This window comes from Lithobates pipiens, unplaced genomic scaffold (genome assembly GCF_037356315.1).
Source record: "Lithobates pipiens isolate NorthernLeopardFrog02 unplaced genomic scaffold, aLitPip1_a1.2 Scaffold_13, whole genome shotgun sequence".
NCBI classification, from domain to species: Eukaryota; Metazoa; Chordata; class Amphibia; order Anura; family Ranidae; genus Lithobates; species Lithobates pipiens.
The window spans coordinates 474,385,357-474,399,674 of NW_027507718.1; positions in this window are offsets into that span (position 1 = coordinate 474,385,357).

Consider the following 14,318-nt stretch of genomic DNA (forward strand, 5'->3'; position numbering starts at 1 on the left):
TGAAGTGGACCAAATTAATAGTTTGGAATGAATATTGTCGCAGGAAACGGGTAAAGAGGAACAATTCTCCAAAATCTGTAACTCGTGGTCTATGTTTCGATATTCCTCAGAATTTATTCCATGGGCCACAGAGGACTTCACCGACACACCTGTGTAACCAGAGTGGAATGTCTCCCTCTTATTTTATAAATTCCTTACTGCCTTGACCCCTTTATCCCCAACCTCTCTCTCTTTTTCTCCTTTCCCTTTTAAATGTTGCTGTATTAACCAATCATCTAATTCACAATCTCTAGTCTCATGAAACCGGAACGGTGGCACACACAGAGCTTCCCCCTCAGAGAGAACGTGTTCAGCATAGTAACAAAAGCCCTAGCCTACGGACTTTCGGCAGAGTTCCGACAGACTTTCCATACGAACAGACTTGGCCACACACGAACGGACTAAGTCTGTTCGAAGGTCCATTCGTTTTGAATGTGATGACGTAAATGGGACTAAACAAGAAAATTCAATAGCCAGTAGACAATAGTTTCCCTTGCATCATATTTGGTCCGTTGGACCAGCATACAGACAAACGTTTTTTATGATTTTAGTCCGTTGGAATTGAGTCTGTCGGATAGATTTGAAACATGTTCTATTTCTAGGACTAATCCCTTTGGACCTAGTCTGCCGGAAAGTCCGGTTGTGTGTATGCGGCATTACAGTCTTCATGTTTGTTGATTAAAGCAGTACGATGACACACTGTAGCAGCTGGTAATGCTACTAGAAATTCCATCTACTGTATGAAGTATATGATATTGCTGTTTAATGCAAAAGGTACAATATATCACTACTACTAGATTTATTGCTGGAGAGTAAATACTTGGCTTTTGGCAACGTATAAGGGAAACTCAAAAGATTTATTTTTAATAAAAGACACCTTTAGAAAACATATCATGCTGAGGTTGTAGTTTTTCCCATTCCTAGAAAGAAAATTCCAATCTTTCTAACAAAGTTTTGCTGTTAAGGGAAACCTGTGCTGAATAAATACTGATTGCCTCACGTTTTCCAGCTATGTCCTAAAACACTGGCCTGAAAGTAGTGCAAAGTTCAGGAAAGTCAGATTAAAGTAGGACCTCTTCATATTAGTCTCTCTGAAGTGCTTCTGAACATATTAAAGCCATTAGATTAGCACGACTACCAAGTAACTATAATTTTCCTTAAGGAGAACTCAGCAATGGCAGCCTCCTTTGTTTAAAGTAAAATTATTGTTTTAAATAATAGCACACCATATAATTATTTTAAAGTAGCCCAACTTGTAAAGTATGTGACCCCCCTAAAAGAAGGGAGTATAACCATCACTGAGCTTAGGGACAATGACCATAGCAAAGTTTAGGGAGAGTGACCAGTTATAGTACTTGGAAGTGTGACCGGTATTAGGCTCAAGAAAATTATGAAATGCTACACCTAGAAATTGTAACCTAAAAGAAAGTAGTGTAATTACCACTAAGGTAAAGCAGAGTAACCAACACTAGACCTGGAACGTGTAACCACCATTAGGGTTATGGAGAGAAACAAACGCTACACCTAGGAATGTAGTATGTTCATCACTAGGAATTGTGACCACCCCTAGATCCAGGTAGAATGATGAACGCTAGGCCTAGGAAGGGTAGTTACTGCCAAACCCAGCTGCCAAATGCCAGCTGTTGGACTCGGGAAGAGTGACATCCCATCTGATGACTAATCTCACTTTACACAAGAAATGATCACTACTATTATTATTACTATTATATAGGATTTCTATAGCATCAACAGTTTGCACAGCACTTTACAATATAGAAGGGGAATGGGACAATTACAATACAGTTCAATACAGAAGGGATGGGAGGGACCTGCTCATGAAGCTTACAATCTAAAGAAAGGGGGAGATGGTACAAAAGGTAATAGCTGCGGGGATGATCTGACTTCGGTGGCTCGAGTATGGTTCTTAGGTGGAGGTGAGATAGCCTTCTCTGAATAAAATAGTTTTTAGGGATCGCCTATAGGTCAGTGTAGGGGCTAACCGAACATAATGGTGCAGGGAGTTCCACAGGATGGGAGAGGCTCTGGAAATGTCCCGGAGACAAGCATGGGAAGAGGTAACATTGGAGCTAGAGAGTAGGAGCTCATGGGAGGAGTGGAGAGGGTGGTTTGGGCGATATCTGCAGATGGGGTTGGCGATGCATCTGGGGGCAAGGTTATGGATGGCCTTGTATGTTGTGTTTTGTATTTGTAATTTTATATGGTGGGGTAGTGGAAGCCAGTAAAGGGATTGGTAAAGAGGGGCAGCAGTCTTGGATCAGTTAGTAAGGTGTATTAGTCTAGAACCGCCATTCATAATAGACTGAAGGGGGGTATCCTGTGTAAGGGTAGGCCGGTGAGGAGAGAGTTGCAATAGTTGAGGAGGGAAAAATACCAAGAAGTGAATAAGTTGTTTTGTGGTGTCTTAAGTCAGGAAGGGGCGAATTCTGGAAATGTTGTAGAGGTTAAGGCAGCAAAATGTAGCCAGTGATTGGATGTGGGGGCTAAAGGAGAGGTCGGAGTCTAGGATTACACCCAGCACCTTGGCGTATATGGAGGAACCAATGGTTGTGAATGGTCATCACCACAGTAAGAGAGCAGCTAGTGTTACAGCCGCTGTAGCCTGGCAGTGACTAGGAAAGAGTGGATGAAGAGCCCTATTGCTAACATTAATACCCTGTTCTGCTAAGGGAAAAACCTGTATTACAGCTTGTTAATAAAACACCTACTGACATCCCTATTGCCAGATAATGTTTACCACATTGCACTAAGCACTTGGATTGTGCATCGTCTAAAGTCATATGTTAGTCGAAAAAAAATATAAGTTTAGGTCATGCCCATTTTGTGTTTTCATTCAACCCCCCAAAAATATTGATAAACTGTAAAATGGTCCCTCCAGAAATCACTTTACTTCAATGAATTTAAGATACCCAGGTTAAAGCATAACAGCCCCTATAAAAACATACCCACCCCACTTTACCTCATCCACAAGTCCAAAATTTGTCATATAGTAGTGTTATGGAACATATACTTGTGGATAAATAGGATACAACTAATGTACCCATCTCTTGTATCTTCAGTTACAGTACAATGCCCACAGGTCTTAGCCCTTGTACACACGGTCGGAGAATCTGTCGGAATGAGTCTTATCGGACCGCGTCGTCAGATAATCCGACTGTGTGTGATATGCATCGGACTGATTCCGTCCGAATCTCCGTCCGACCCAATTTTCCAACATGTTGGAAATATTTCCTGACCAACTGGGCCGGACGGACCTAATCCGATCATGTGTAGAGCATTTTCATCGGACCAAGTACTACGCATGCTCAGATCAAATTCCTACATCAAAGCTATTGGCTACTAGCCTGAATGTAGTCCCATCGTAACGAAATTACGTCATCACGTTCTGAAAGATCGGATTTTTCGCCAACTTGGCCCGACCGTGTGTAAGCAACAGTTTCGGACACAATCCGTCGGACTAAATCCGACGGGCAAAATCCGACGGATTTGGTTGGCAAAATCTCCGACCGTGTGTACGTGGGCTTAGAAGTAACTTGGTACAGACCACATACACCACAGTTGGCCTCAAATTAATAAGTTAAAACATATACAGTTATCTGTACTCATAAGCAATCACAGATCTATATTTTGGGTATATGCAGTATTACTGTTCACTTAATTATATCAATACACAATATCAACTTTTCATAGTACTAAAAAAAGGGGGGGATTGGGGAAATTGGGACTTTAAATAAAGCCATGACTGGGTAAAGTCATGTGACTCCATCCCTGTCATTTGAAAACAAAAGCGCCACTGCGGCAAAGGACAGCAGTGGTGCAAAGGTCCTTGACGCCCTGCCTTCCAATGCACACATATTTGTAAGCTATCTTGTCTTATATGGTTTTGGGGGGCTTTATCCATCCTCCCCTACCCTGATATAGTGAACTTACTTAGTCAATTATTTTCCTATTGCAGATATCCTACATGCCTGCTCCTGAGGAGCGGTTTAAAGCCATGAAACGCGTCAAGCTACTGGTGTACGAGCTACACAACCACCATGATATGTGTCTATACTTCTTCTAACTTGATAGGGTTCTTAAGCCTATTGCCAGTGCAGATGTTATTATTTTAACATATATATCCAACTATGAATATGGTGGCCCCTTTTATTTTATCTTGAATATCAATGGTTGTAAACATGTTGTTATCAATTATTGCCAGGTTACAAATTGGCACCATGTTATGGGTGCATTTCTGTGTACATGGAATGAATTGTATGTAAACATGTTTTAAAGCATCATTAAATTATTTATTTTCCACCATTCTACTCATTCTGTCATCCTGAGCTTCATTTAAAGTCCCACTTCCTTCTTTGCACCACTGCTGTCCTTTGCCGCAGTGGCGCTTTTGTTTTCAACTTTTCATAGTAGTTTTACAGATGTATTCAACAGCCATGTGGACTTTTTCTTTTGAGTTGTTTCTAAACTTTGTTTTCTATAGACCCAGGATGGAGAGTGGTGGCTTTGTAGATCCATTTGGTTCAGGTTCTGTGTGTATTGCTTTCAGGTTTCAAACGTTTTCTTTTGTATCACCTTAGTCCAGCCCTACTCAACCCTTGGAAGTTACTAGAATGTTCTGTGAGCAGTGTCAGATTGTTCTCCTGCTTGACCATCGATGTAAGGGGGCACTATGCATGCCACCAGTCTGGGGGGGGGGGGGGGGAATCTTCCACTAACCATTATTCCAAGGGGCATTTCTTCCACTGTTCGCCAATGTATAGGCGCACTGCAACAACCACCAATGCAAGGGGTAACCTTTTTGTTTGTTGTAAGTTGAAACTAAGTATTTATTGCCTTGCCTCTGAGTTTGTTCAGCTGACACACCTGGGGGTGGAAATTTATGTAGAAATATGTTGCTACTGTCATTCTCTGCACCTAGTTTGTGGTTTCTTAAAAATGGGGCACCAATATCTACAGTGAGTGATAGTACATCATTTAAGGCAAGATAACAACTTTTAGTTATGGCAAGAATGTGGGTGCTTCGCCTTTTACCCTAAAATGCCACCTAAGATGAAAAGCATTGGGAATCAATACGTTTAATAGCTGTCCAGAAAGTCCAGTCCAGTCCATACTACATACCACAGGCTATCTATGACTGTTTGAAAAAAGGTGATTGTTAAACACAATTTGATTTTCCCAGTGCTCATTATCATATTTTAATCTGTTTTAGTCCTACAAGTGTAATTATGCAGGACATTGTCTTAGACAACTACAGTCCCCACATAATTTAGCTTTCAAAATAATCAGCCAAACACCAAGTGCATGAACAAGTAAATAGAATGTTATTCACTTTCATTGTTTATGTACCAACCAAGAGTGACTGCCAAAGCAAAAGATCTGATGACAGAGGAATTTAATTCTGCTGACCCGTCAAAAAGGGGTCTTATCAAGAAAGTCATTGAGTATCGTTGCAGAATGACAGTACTCTGCTCGATCACTATTTCTGTATATCACTGAATACAACACCGGTGTACAAGCAGCAGGCATTAGTGCTGATGGATTCATAGATTGCTTCCCTGCAGAAGCTTTTTTATGAGAGTGACTGAACATTGATTCCTTATAAATCTCCCTCCAGGTTTATTGTTCCTGCTTTGTATACTTGTTCAGCATGCAGATATTATACAGTTGCATCTTAAAGTGCATGAATGTGTGTGAAGCATACACAGGGATTACAGATATTAAAAATACCATTATACTGTATAGTGCAGTATCTTGGCGGCATATAAGGCAATAAGTAGAAAAATTCTGATTGGTATATACCGTGAATACTAGCCAAGTGCCCATTTTTGCCATGTATGAGATAAGTTAATAAGTGTAGCAATCCCTGCCATATTCAGTGTACCTTACCTTTAATTCTACAACTCTGCAGCTGGAAATCTTCATATTTAAATCTTAGTCCCAAACTGGGTAGCAGTTCCTGTTGGTTAACATACTGCCTCTCCCAATATTACCACAGCTCAAAATATGCATTGGACATGGAAGCGTCTAAAGACATCCATGCCTATATACCCATTCCCTTGTCTGTAAAGGTTGATTGCTGGCATAGTAGCTCGTGGCATCCTGAATATTAGGGGTTTAGTGGAAGAAATCTCCCAGTGTCATATAATATATGTTACCAACAAGATCCTCCGCCGGAAATCCTTCTGTTGGACTGCAGCTTATAAAATGGGAAATACGATCTCCAGATCATATGACTTCATATTTGAAGATGATGTTATGTTATTTATTATTGCTATCTATTATTTTAGGTGAAAGTTCTGCATGTAGGATGAGATCAGTGCAGAGCTTGACAGTCTATGTCACCAAGCTGCCACATGTCTGTTTCCTCCAGTGATAACTCATCTTTTTAGCACAGGCAGTGGAGGTGGACACATCTCTGCTACAACATCATTGTAGTTTTTTAGATTTTATATTCCACCCAGAACAATGCTAACCATCTATTCAAATCTGGAATTCAGCTGTGGAAAATGTATGTAGAGCTTGTCCCCAAAGGAGCCGCTGTTCCTTCAAGTCCTTTTCCTAGAGCAGGTGACTCTACAAGCAGCACCACACTCCTTGACACTCCCAAGCTGAAGAGGGGATGTTTATTGTAACAATATACACTATATATGTACTGCATATGCATCTACCAGAGAAATGGATTTGGCAACAACCCCTTAAAAAAATATATAAAACAATAGCAAATAGGATATACAGTTGGCAAACAAATATATAAACTGTAGCAATTAAGGTATACAATTGATAGTAAGCCAATGGTCCAGGGAATTACCACTGAACTCTATACTAGGGAGGGTCCCACCTAATGAACAATGTTACACTAACAGTCTATCAGTCTGTATTAAACCCTTTCCCTGCTGGGCAGCATGTGAAGGACCAGATCCATTGCTGGAGTGCCCAAGATAAGTACCGGGTATAGGTGCATACATTGTGTCCCAAATAAACAATACTGCTCCTGTTTAATGGGGTGCAACTCTTGGGGTGACAGCTCATCTCCCTCTGTTTTCCTTTGGTGGCTCAGCAAAGTCGCCAATGTTCTCCTTTAAAAAGAACTCCACTTTCGTGGGAAAAAAATCAAATAAAAAAATAATAATTGCGACACAATATTGTGATTGAATGTTATTAAAAATGACGTTCCGGGGGGCGTGGCTAGCCGCGGACGGGGATGGCTGTTTGATTCCTGAGCTCTGCTTCACAGCAGCAATGAAGAGCTACTAGTGGCAACAATCTTTTCCCCTCTCGAGTCCTGAGAGGGGAGAATACCAGGGACACACGGCATGTCTAGGAGGCAAAATCTTCCACCACCTCCCCACCATCTGACAAAATACTGCAGGCCCATGGAGCCGCAATGCGGCCAAAATGGTGTTGGCTGCACTCCTCTCTCCGCCACAGCACAATGCCAGCTCAACACTGAACAGCCACCACCGCAGCCAATACAATCGGAGCTCCTGGAGAGGGGAGAAGAGATGGACAGCCTACCCCCCCCCCCAAATCCTGACTCTGCAGACATGCAAACTGACAGAGTTAAGAGAATTACCTCATCTCCATTCAACTCCCCTAGCAAAACCCCACTGGCCAAAAAACAACATTGGGCTCCCTCAGACCCCTCATCTCTGACCTCTCCTCAGATGTCTGCACTAGCTGCCATGCCAGTTACAGACAACCCAGTATCAGAAAGCATGCTAAAAGCCATGCTGCTTACAATGTAGAGAGATTTACATACAGAGCTACAGTAATCTCTCTTACAAGTAAAGTACATGACAGGCTTGATTGCCTGGAAGAAAGATCCGTAGCAGTGGAGGAACATATAACTGAAATGGACAAAGCACACAATGAACTCCTTGATGCACATTACCACCATTCAGAGGAAATCCAAAGAATCAAATTGAAACTCACAGACCTAAAAGATAGGTTGAGACGAAATAATATAACATTTAGAGGCATTCCAGAATCAGTACCTCCTAATGAACTGAAAAAATACCTACAAAAGCTTTTCTCCATTATAATCCCTAATCTTTCTTCCTGTGACCGAGCACATCGAATCGCAAAAACAGACCACCTACCTGTAGACACTCCTAGAGATATATTGGCCAGGGTGCATTTTTTCCACATAAAAGAACAGATTTTATACACTGCCAGAGCACACAGACCTCTTCCTTCTCCCTACTCCAAAACATCCCTTTTTGCAGATTTATCACCCGTCACAATGGAGATGTGCAGGGCATTTGCTCCGGTCACGTCAATCCCGCAGGAGCACAAAGTAATTTACCGCTGGGGATACCCCACCAAATTATTGGTAACTTACCAACAAAAAATCATCCTAATTCTATCCCCTAATGGATACAAAAAGCTTACCAACTGGGCCTGCTACCCATCTCGGCTGCTTCCCAGCCATCATGCAACTACCACTACCACAATTACTCATTGCCTCCAAATCCACAACCGAAAAAGGCGGACAACGGATAACCAGCATCACAATGTTTCTCGTCCCCAGTAAGGAATTATCTTGCCGGGGCAAACTGTTTGTTTAACACTTTACCCCCCATTTAATAGTGTGCTAAGCACACTCAGTTGACCGTAGTTCTACAATACCTCTCAGGTTATGTATTTCTTGACCTTTTCATTTTACTACTTGATATTTTCTTTGTATGAGGTGTTCTTGGCCAGACAGATCAAAAAGCAACAAATCCGAACAAAAATTCCTTTCCTAAACACTCAGGGAACACGTATGACTAATCCTTTAGACATAGCCAACATTTTTGCATCTTTTTATGCTAAACTATATAATTTACAAGACTCAGAACCTACTACCCCACCATGTATCGAAAAAATTGACACCTTTCTCTCATTCATAAAACTTCCCTCTTTATCCCCATCACAACAAACATCTTTATCCACCCCTGCTCACTCAAGAAGAAAGCCATAAGGCTATCAAATCCTTCCCATTGCATAAAGCCCTGGGACTGGACAGGTTCTCTAAAGAATATTATAGACACTTTAGTGACATTCTCTCACCCCATCTATGTACCACATACAATCAATACGCTTCAACTGGGAAAATTCCCAGGCAATCTCTGGAAGCTCTAATAGTGACCCTCCCAAAACCAGGTAAATCAACAGAATCCCCAGCAAATTATAGGCCCATATCTTTATTAAACACAGACACAAAACTCTACACAAAGCTCCTAGCCCTCATCCATATAGACCAAGATGGCTTTATTTCCAAAAGACAAACCTTGGACGGGTCCCGGAGTTTTATAGATATCATACAATGGGTAGAACATGACACCCTGCTCCTCTCCTTGGATGCAGAGAAAGCATTCGGCAGAGTACATTGGACTTACCTGGAAGCTGTCCTGCGTAAGTTTGGTCTATCAAATATATTCCTGTATGCTATCCTTAGTCTATACTCGACCCCAAGGACAAAAAGGTTGGGCGTAATATTGAATTCTTTCAATATTGCACAAGTCAGAGCTGCCCACTATCGCTCTTAATTTTCGCCATGGTCATGGAACCCCTGGCCCAATCGATTTGTTCTGCTCCTCAAATCACAGGTATAACTATTGGTAACATGGAACATAAAATCGACTTCTATGCGGACAACGTCATAATTGCCCTAACAAATCCAAAACAACCCCTAACTGGGATACAACACATTCTTGACCAGCTCAGTGTTGTATCCTTATACAAAATAAAGCATAGCAAATCGTTTATGCTAGCAATAGGTTTAGACAAACATACTATACAACATATTTCGAAACAATCACCATTCTCTTGGTCACAGAACTCATCCTTATCCTACCTAGGAATTCGTTTGATATCACCCACTGAACTTCTTTTATGTTCCAACCTAGCAGACCTTGTAGAAAGACTTCAACAACTCTCCAAAGACTTACAACCCCTCGTGGTCTCATGGGTTGGCAGAATTACTTTGAGTAAAATGTTTTTGCTTCCGCACATCTTAATTGTATTCCGTACAATACCAGTGCCATTTCTTCCTGCACAAATTAGAACCCTCCAAACCCTTCTTAACTACTTTATCTGGCAACGGAAGCGCCCCAGAATAAAACAAACCATAACACCAACACGAATGGGCGGACTGTACAGTTTTATTACAAAACAGTCCTACTGGAACAGCTCAAACTCTGGTGGACACCAACTAATGAATCTAACGGGAAACAAATAGAAAAAGTGGTACTGACCAAAGACCTTTGTGCATAACTTCAATCCCCTACTCATAAGCATTTCCTGTTGCACACAATAACAGCTTCACTGACAGTTTGGACAACTATCCCTCAGATGTTAAAATGTTTGCCTCATACTATCCTGTCCTACGTGCCAATCCAAGTTATTGTACTCTTGCTTCCAGACCTCCAACTACAACCCTGGATTGATGCAGGTATCTGCACAATAGGAAACCTCTTCACCTCATCAAATTTCAAAACTTTTGCAGACCTCCAAACCTCATATGGCATATCTCCAAAAATGTTCTACGTCTACCTCAGGATTAGATCGATGCTCAATAAAGTTCAATTGACCACACAGGACAAGCTTCTGCACTCCCTGCTACAATTCTACGACTCAAGCAACAAATTACTAAAGGGCATCTCACATATTTATAGCCTCTTTTCACAATCGTCTGAGAAATCAATCCAGAACCAAATCTCACAATGATCAACACACATATATTTTACCCCACCAACAAAGCAATGGTATAAAGCACTCTCATTACCATCACATCTCTCCCACTGTAACACACAATGGGAATCTTTAAACTTTTTGCAATGGTATTATACATCTACCAGACTTGCAAAAATATATCCTGATATCTCCCACTTATGCTAGAGAAAATGTGGCCTCCCAGGAACTATTTTCCACATATGTTGGGAATGCCCTGTTCTCAGAGACTTTTGGAATCAAACAATAACTTTCCTCCAATCAGTCATGCCCTCCACAACTAAGCTGTCTGCGCTAGACCTTTTACCTGGCTTAGCAATTTCCACTTAGCCCAAATGCTTCCAAACCATAGCCACACACATCTTTATTGCTGTACGCCTAGCCTTAGCAAGAAAATGGAAATGTCTATACCCACGAACATCAAAACAGTGATCGCAATCCTTAATGACTATTTTAAAATGGAGCCAAAATGTGAGCCAAACTCACAACTGAGACATTTTACATTGCCTAGGACATATGGCTCAATGACCCCGGAAGCACAAAGCTAGACTGACCCCCTCGGACTCTGATGTCATATAGCAGTCTCTGTCTTTTTCTCCATTTCATCCATCAACACTCTGCTGTTAACACACATATCTCAGCACCAAGTACCGTATATACTCGAGTATAAGCCGAGATTTTCAGCCTCTTTTTTGAGGCTGAAAGTGCCCCCCTCGGCTTATACTCGAGTCATCGCTGTCTGCCCGCTCGATCAGCGTGTCGAGCAGACAGACAGCGGCCATTCTATAATTCAAAAGCCGCGCCTCCAGCTCCGCCTTCGCCTGTGATAGGCGGAACACTGAATTTCCCAGCAGCCTGTGTTCCGCCTATCACGGACATCGTATCATCCTCGTACTACGGACGAGGATGATACGATGTCCGTGATAGGCGGAACACAGGCTGCTGGGAAATTCAGTGTTCCGCCTATCACAGGCGAAGGCGGAGGCGCGGCTTTTGAATTTTACAATGCCTGCCGAGGCGCCGACGAAGAGGGCACGGGACGGAGGCAAGGCAAGGCAAGGCAAGGCACGGCACGGGACGGGACGGAGGCAAGGCAAGGCACGACACGGGACGGAGGCAAGGCACGGCACGGGACGGAGGCAAGGCACGGGACGGAGGCTCGGGACAAAGGCTCGGGACACAGGTAGGCTGGACACACACACACACACACACACACACACACACACACACACACACACACACACACACACACACACGGATGGATGGAGACACACACACACACAGGGATGGATGGATACACACACACACAGGGATGGATGGATGGATGGAGACACACACACACAGGGATGGATGGATGGAGACACACACACACAGGGATGGATGGATGGATGGATGGAGACACACACACACAGGGATGGATGGATGGATGGAGACACACACACACAAGGATGGATGGATGGATGGACACACACACACACAGGGATGGATGGACGGACACACAGGGATGGACGGACACACAGGGATGGACGGACACACAGGGATGGACGGACACACACACAGGGATGGACAGGCATGTCTCACCCTCGGCTTATACACGAGTCAATAAGTTTGCCAGTTTTTTGGGGGGTAAATTGGGGGCCTCGGCTTATATTCGGGTCGGCCTATACTCGAGTATATACGGTACTTAGAATTCCAGCATGATAGATCAAACCTACATGTGTGTTTACCTGCTAGCTCTAACTTTCATTTGAACTATGTTTAGATTTAACAATAGGTTCCGCATTGTTGTCTCATACTTTGTTATTCCTAATAGCCATTGTCTATGTGAAATGATAACCTCTGTACCGATACCTTATGAAATATGTATACAGATAATCCAACGTACATACATACCATAGTTTGTAAATGTACTGTCACATTCTCTTTGATAGACTTTGTACACCTTTGAAAAAGATTAATAAAGATTTAAAGTTAAAAAAAAATGACCTTTCCTTTTCAATCTGTAGCTCTATAATTTTCTGAACAATGCAATGCAATATGGCTACCTTGATGTGTTCTATACACACAATGTGTACAGAACCCCCCCAAAAAAACATACTTTTCTGCTTGTGTGATGGGCTCACTGATTTTTCCCAGAAGTCTGCACTAAGATACAAGCTAGATTTCAGGCATCCCCTACAACAACAAAAACATTTTTTTGTGAGATACTCCCAATAGGAAATCACGTCTAAAGAGATGCAGAGCTTGCAATTTTCCTCATTGGCACCCTGCAGGTGCACAGATGATTGATAATTATTTAACCACTCCCATTAGATTCACTTTCCACATGGACACAGACAAACAAACAGTGATTTCTTCAGAATAACAAAAGGTAGGAATCTGCAATAAGGTAACACACAGAGGGCAGGGGTCAGGAGTGTATAACACACAGAGTGCAGGGGTCAGGACTGTGTAAACACATATAGCAGGGGTCAGTTGTGTGTAACATACAGAATGCAGGGGTCTGTAAGACAGAGTGCAAGGTCATTGCACAGGTCAGTAGACCTTCTTCCCCAAGCCATAATCCCTCCCATTACAGATTCCCCCTGCCACACTAGTAATTATCCCCTTCCCACAGAACAGTCCCCCTCTTTACTTATAAAAAGCCCCTTACCAGCACAGATCTGGCCACTTCAAGAAATCAACTCTCTAGACCAGGCATTTCAGAGTGAGGAAACATACTCTCTCAGTTGTGTCATGTGACCGGAGTCCAGGAGGACCTATAAAGTTGTCTCTGAACTGCCACTGCCTGTCTCTGAGTTCCGGCAGGGAACTGATGGGCACTGATGAGGCGCCAATGATGGGCACTGATGAGTTGGCACTGATAAGGTGGCACTGACGGGCACTGATTAGGTGGCACTGATATGCAGCGCTGATGGGCACTGATAGGTGGCACTGATATGCAGCACTGATGGGTCACTGACAGGTGGCATTGATGGGCACTGACCGGCAGCACTGATGGGCACTGACAGGCGGCATTGATAGGCACTGACTGGCAGTGCTGATTGACTGACAGATGTTAATACTGGGCACTGATTTGCACTGTGATGGACACTGATTGGCACTATGGTGGGCACTGATTTGCACTGTGGTGGGCACTGATTGGCACTTTATTGGGCACTGGCAGGGGGTTATGATGGGGCACTGACTGGGTACCGCTTGGCAGCTTATGGGTACATTTGATGGGGGCTGTGCTGATAATCAGTGTGCTGATTATCTGCACAGACCCCCCCTCTGACAGGGAGAGCCGCCAATCATCTCTCCCTGTCAGCACGAACCAAGGAATGCCGTTTACCGCACACAGCTGATCACATAGTAAGAAGCCTCTGTCAGAGGCTTCTTATCACAATCGGAGATGCGGCGTGTCAGACTGACATGCCGCACTCGCAATTTCCATACAGTCAGGATAACAGAACCACTTCCCAGCCGTCAATCTGTTATAGGCAGGGCGGGAAGTGGTTAAAGTGGTTCCAAAGGCAGATTTTTGTTTATCTTATTGCATTCTATGC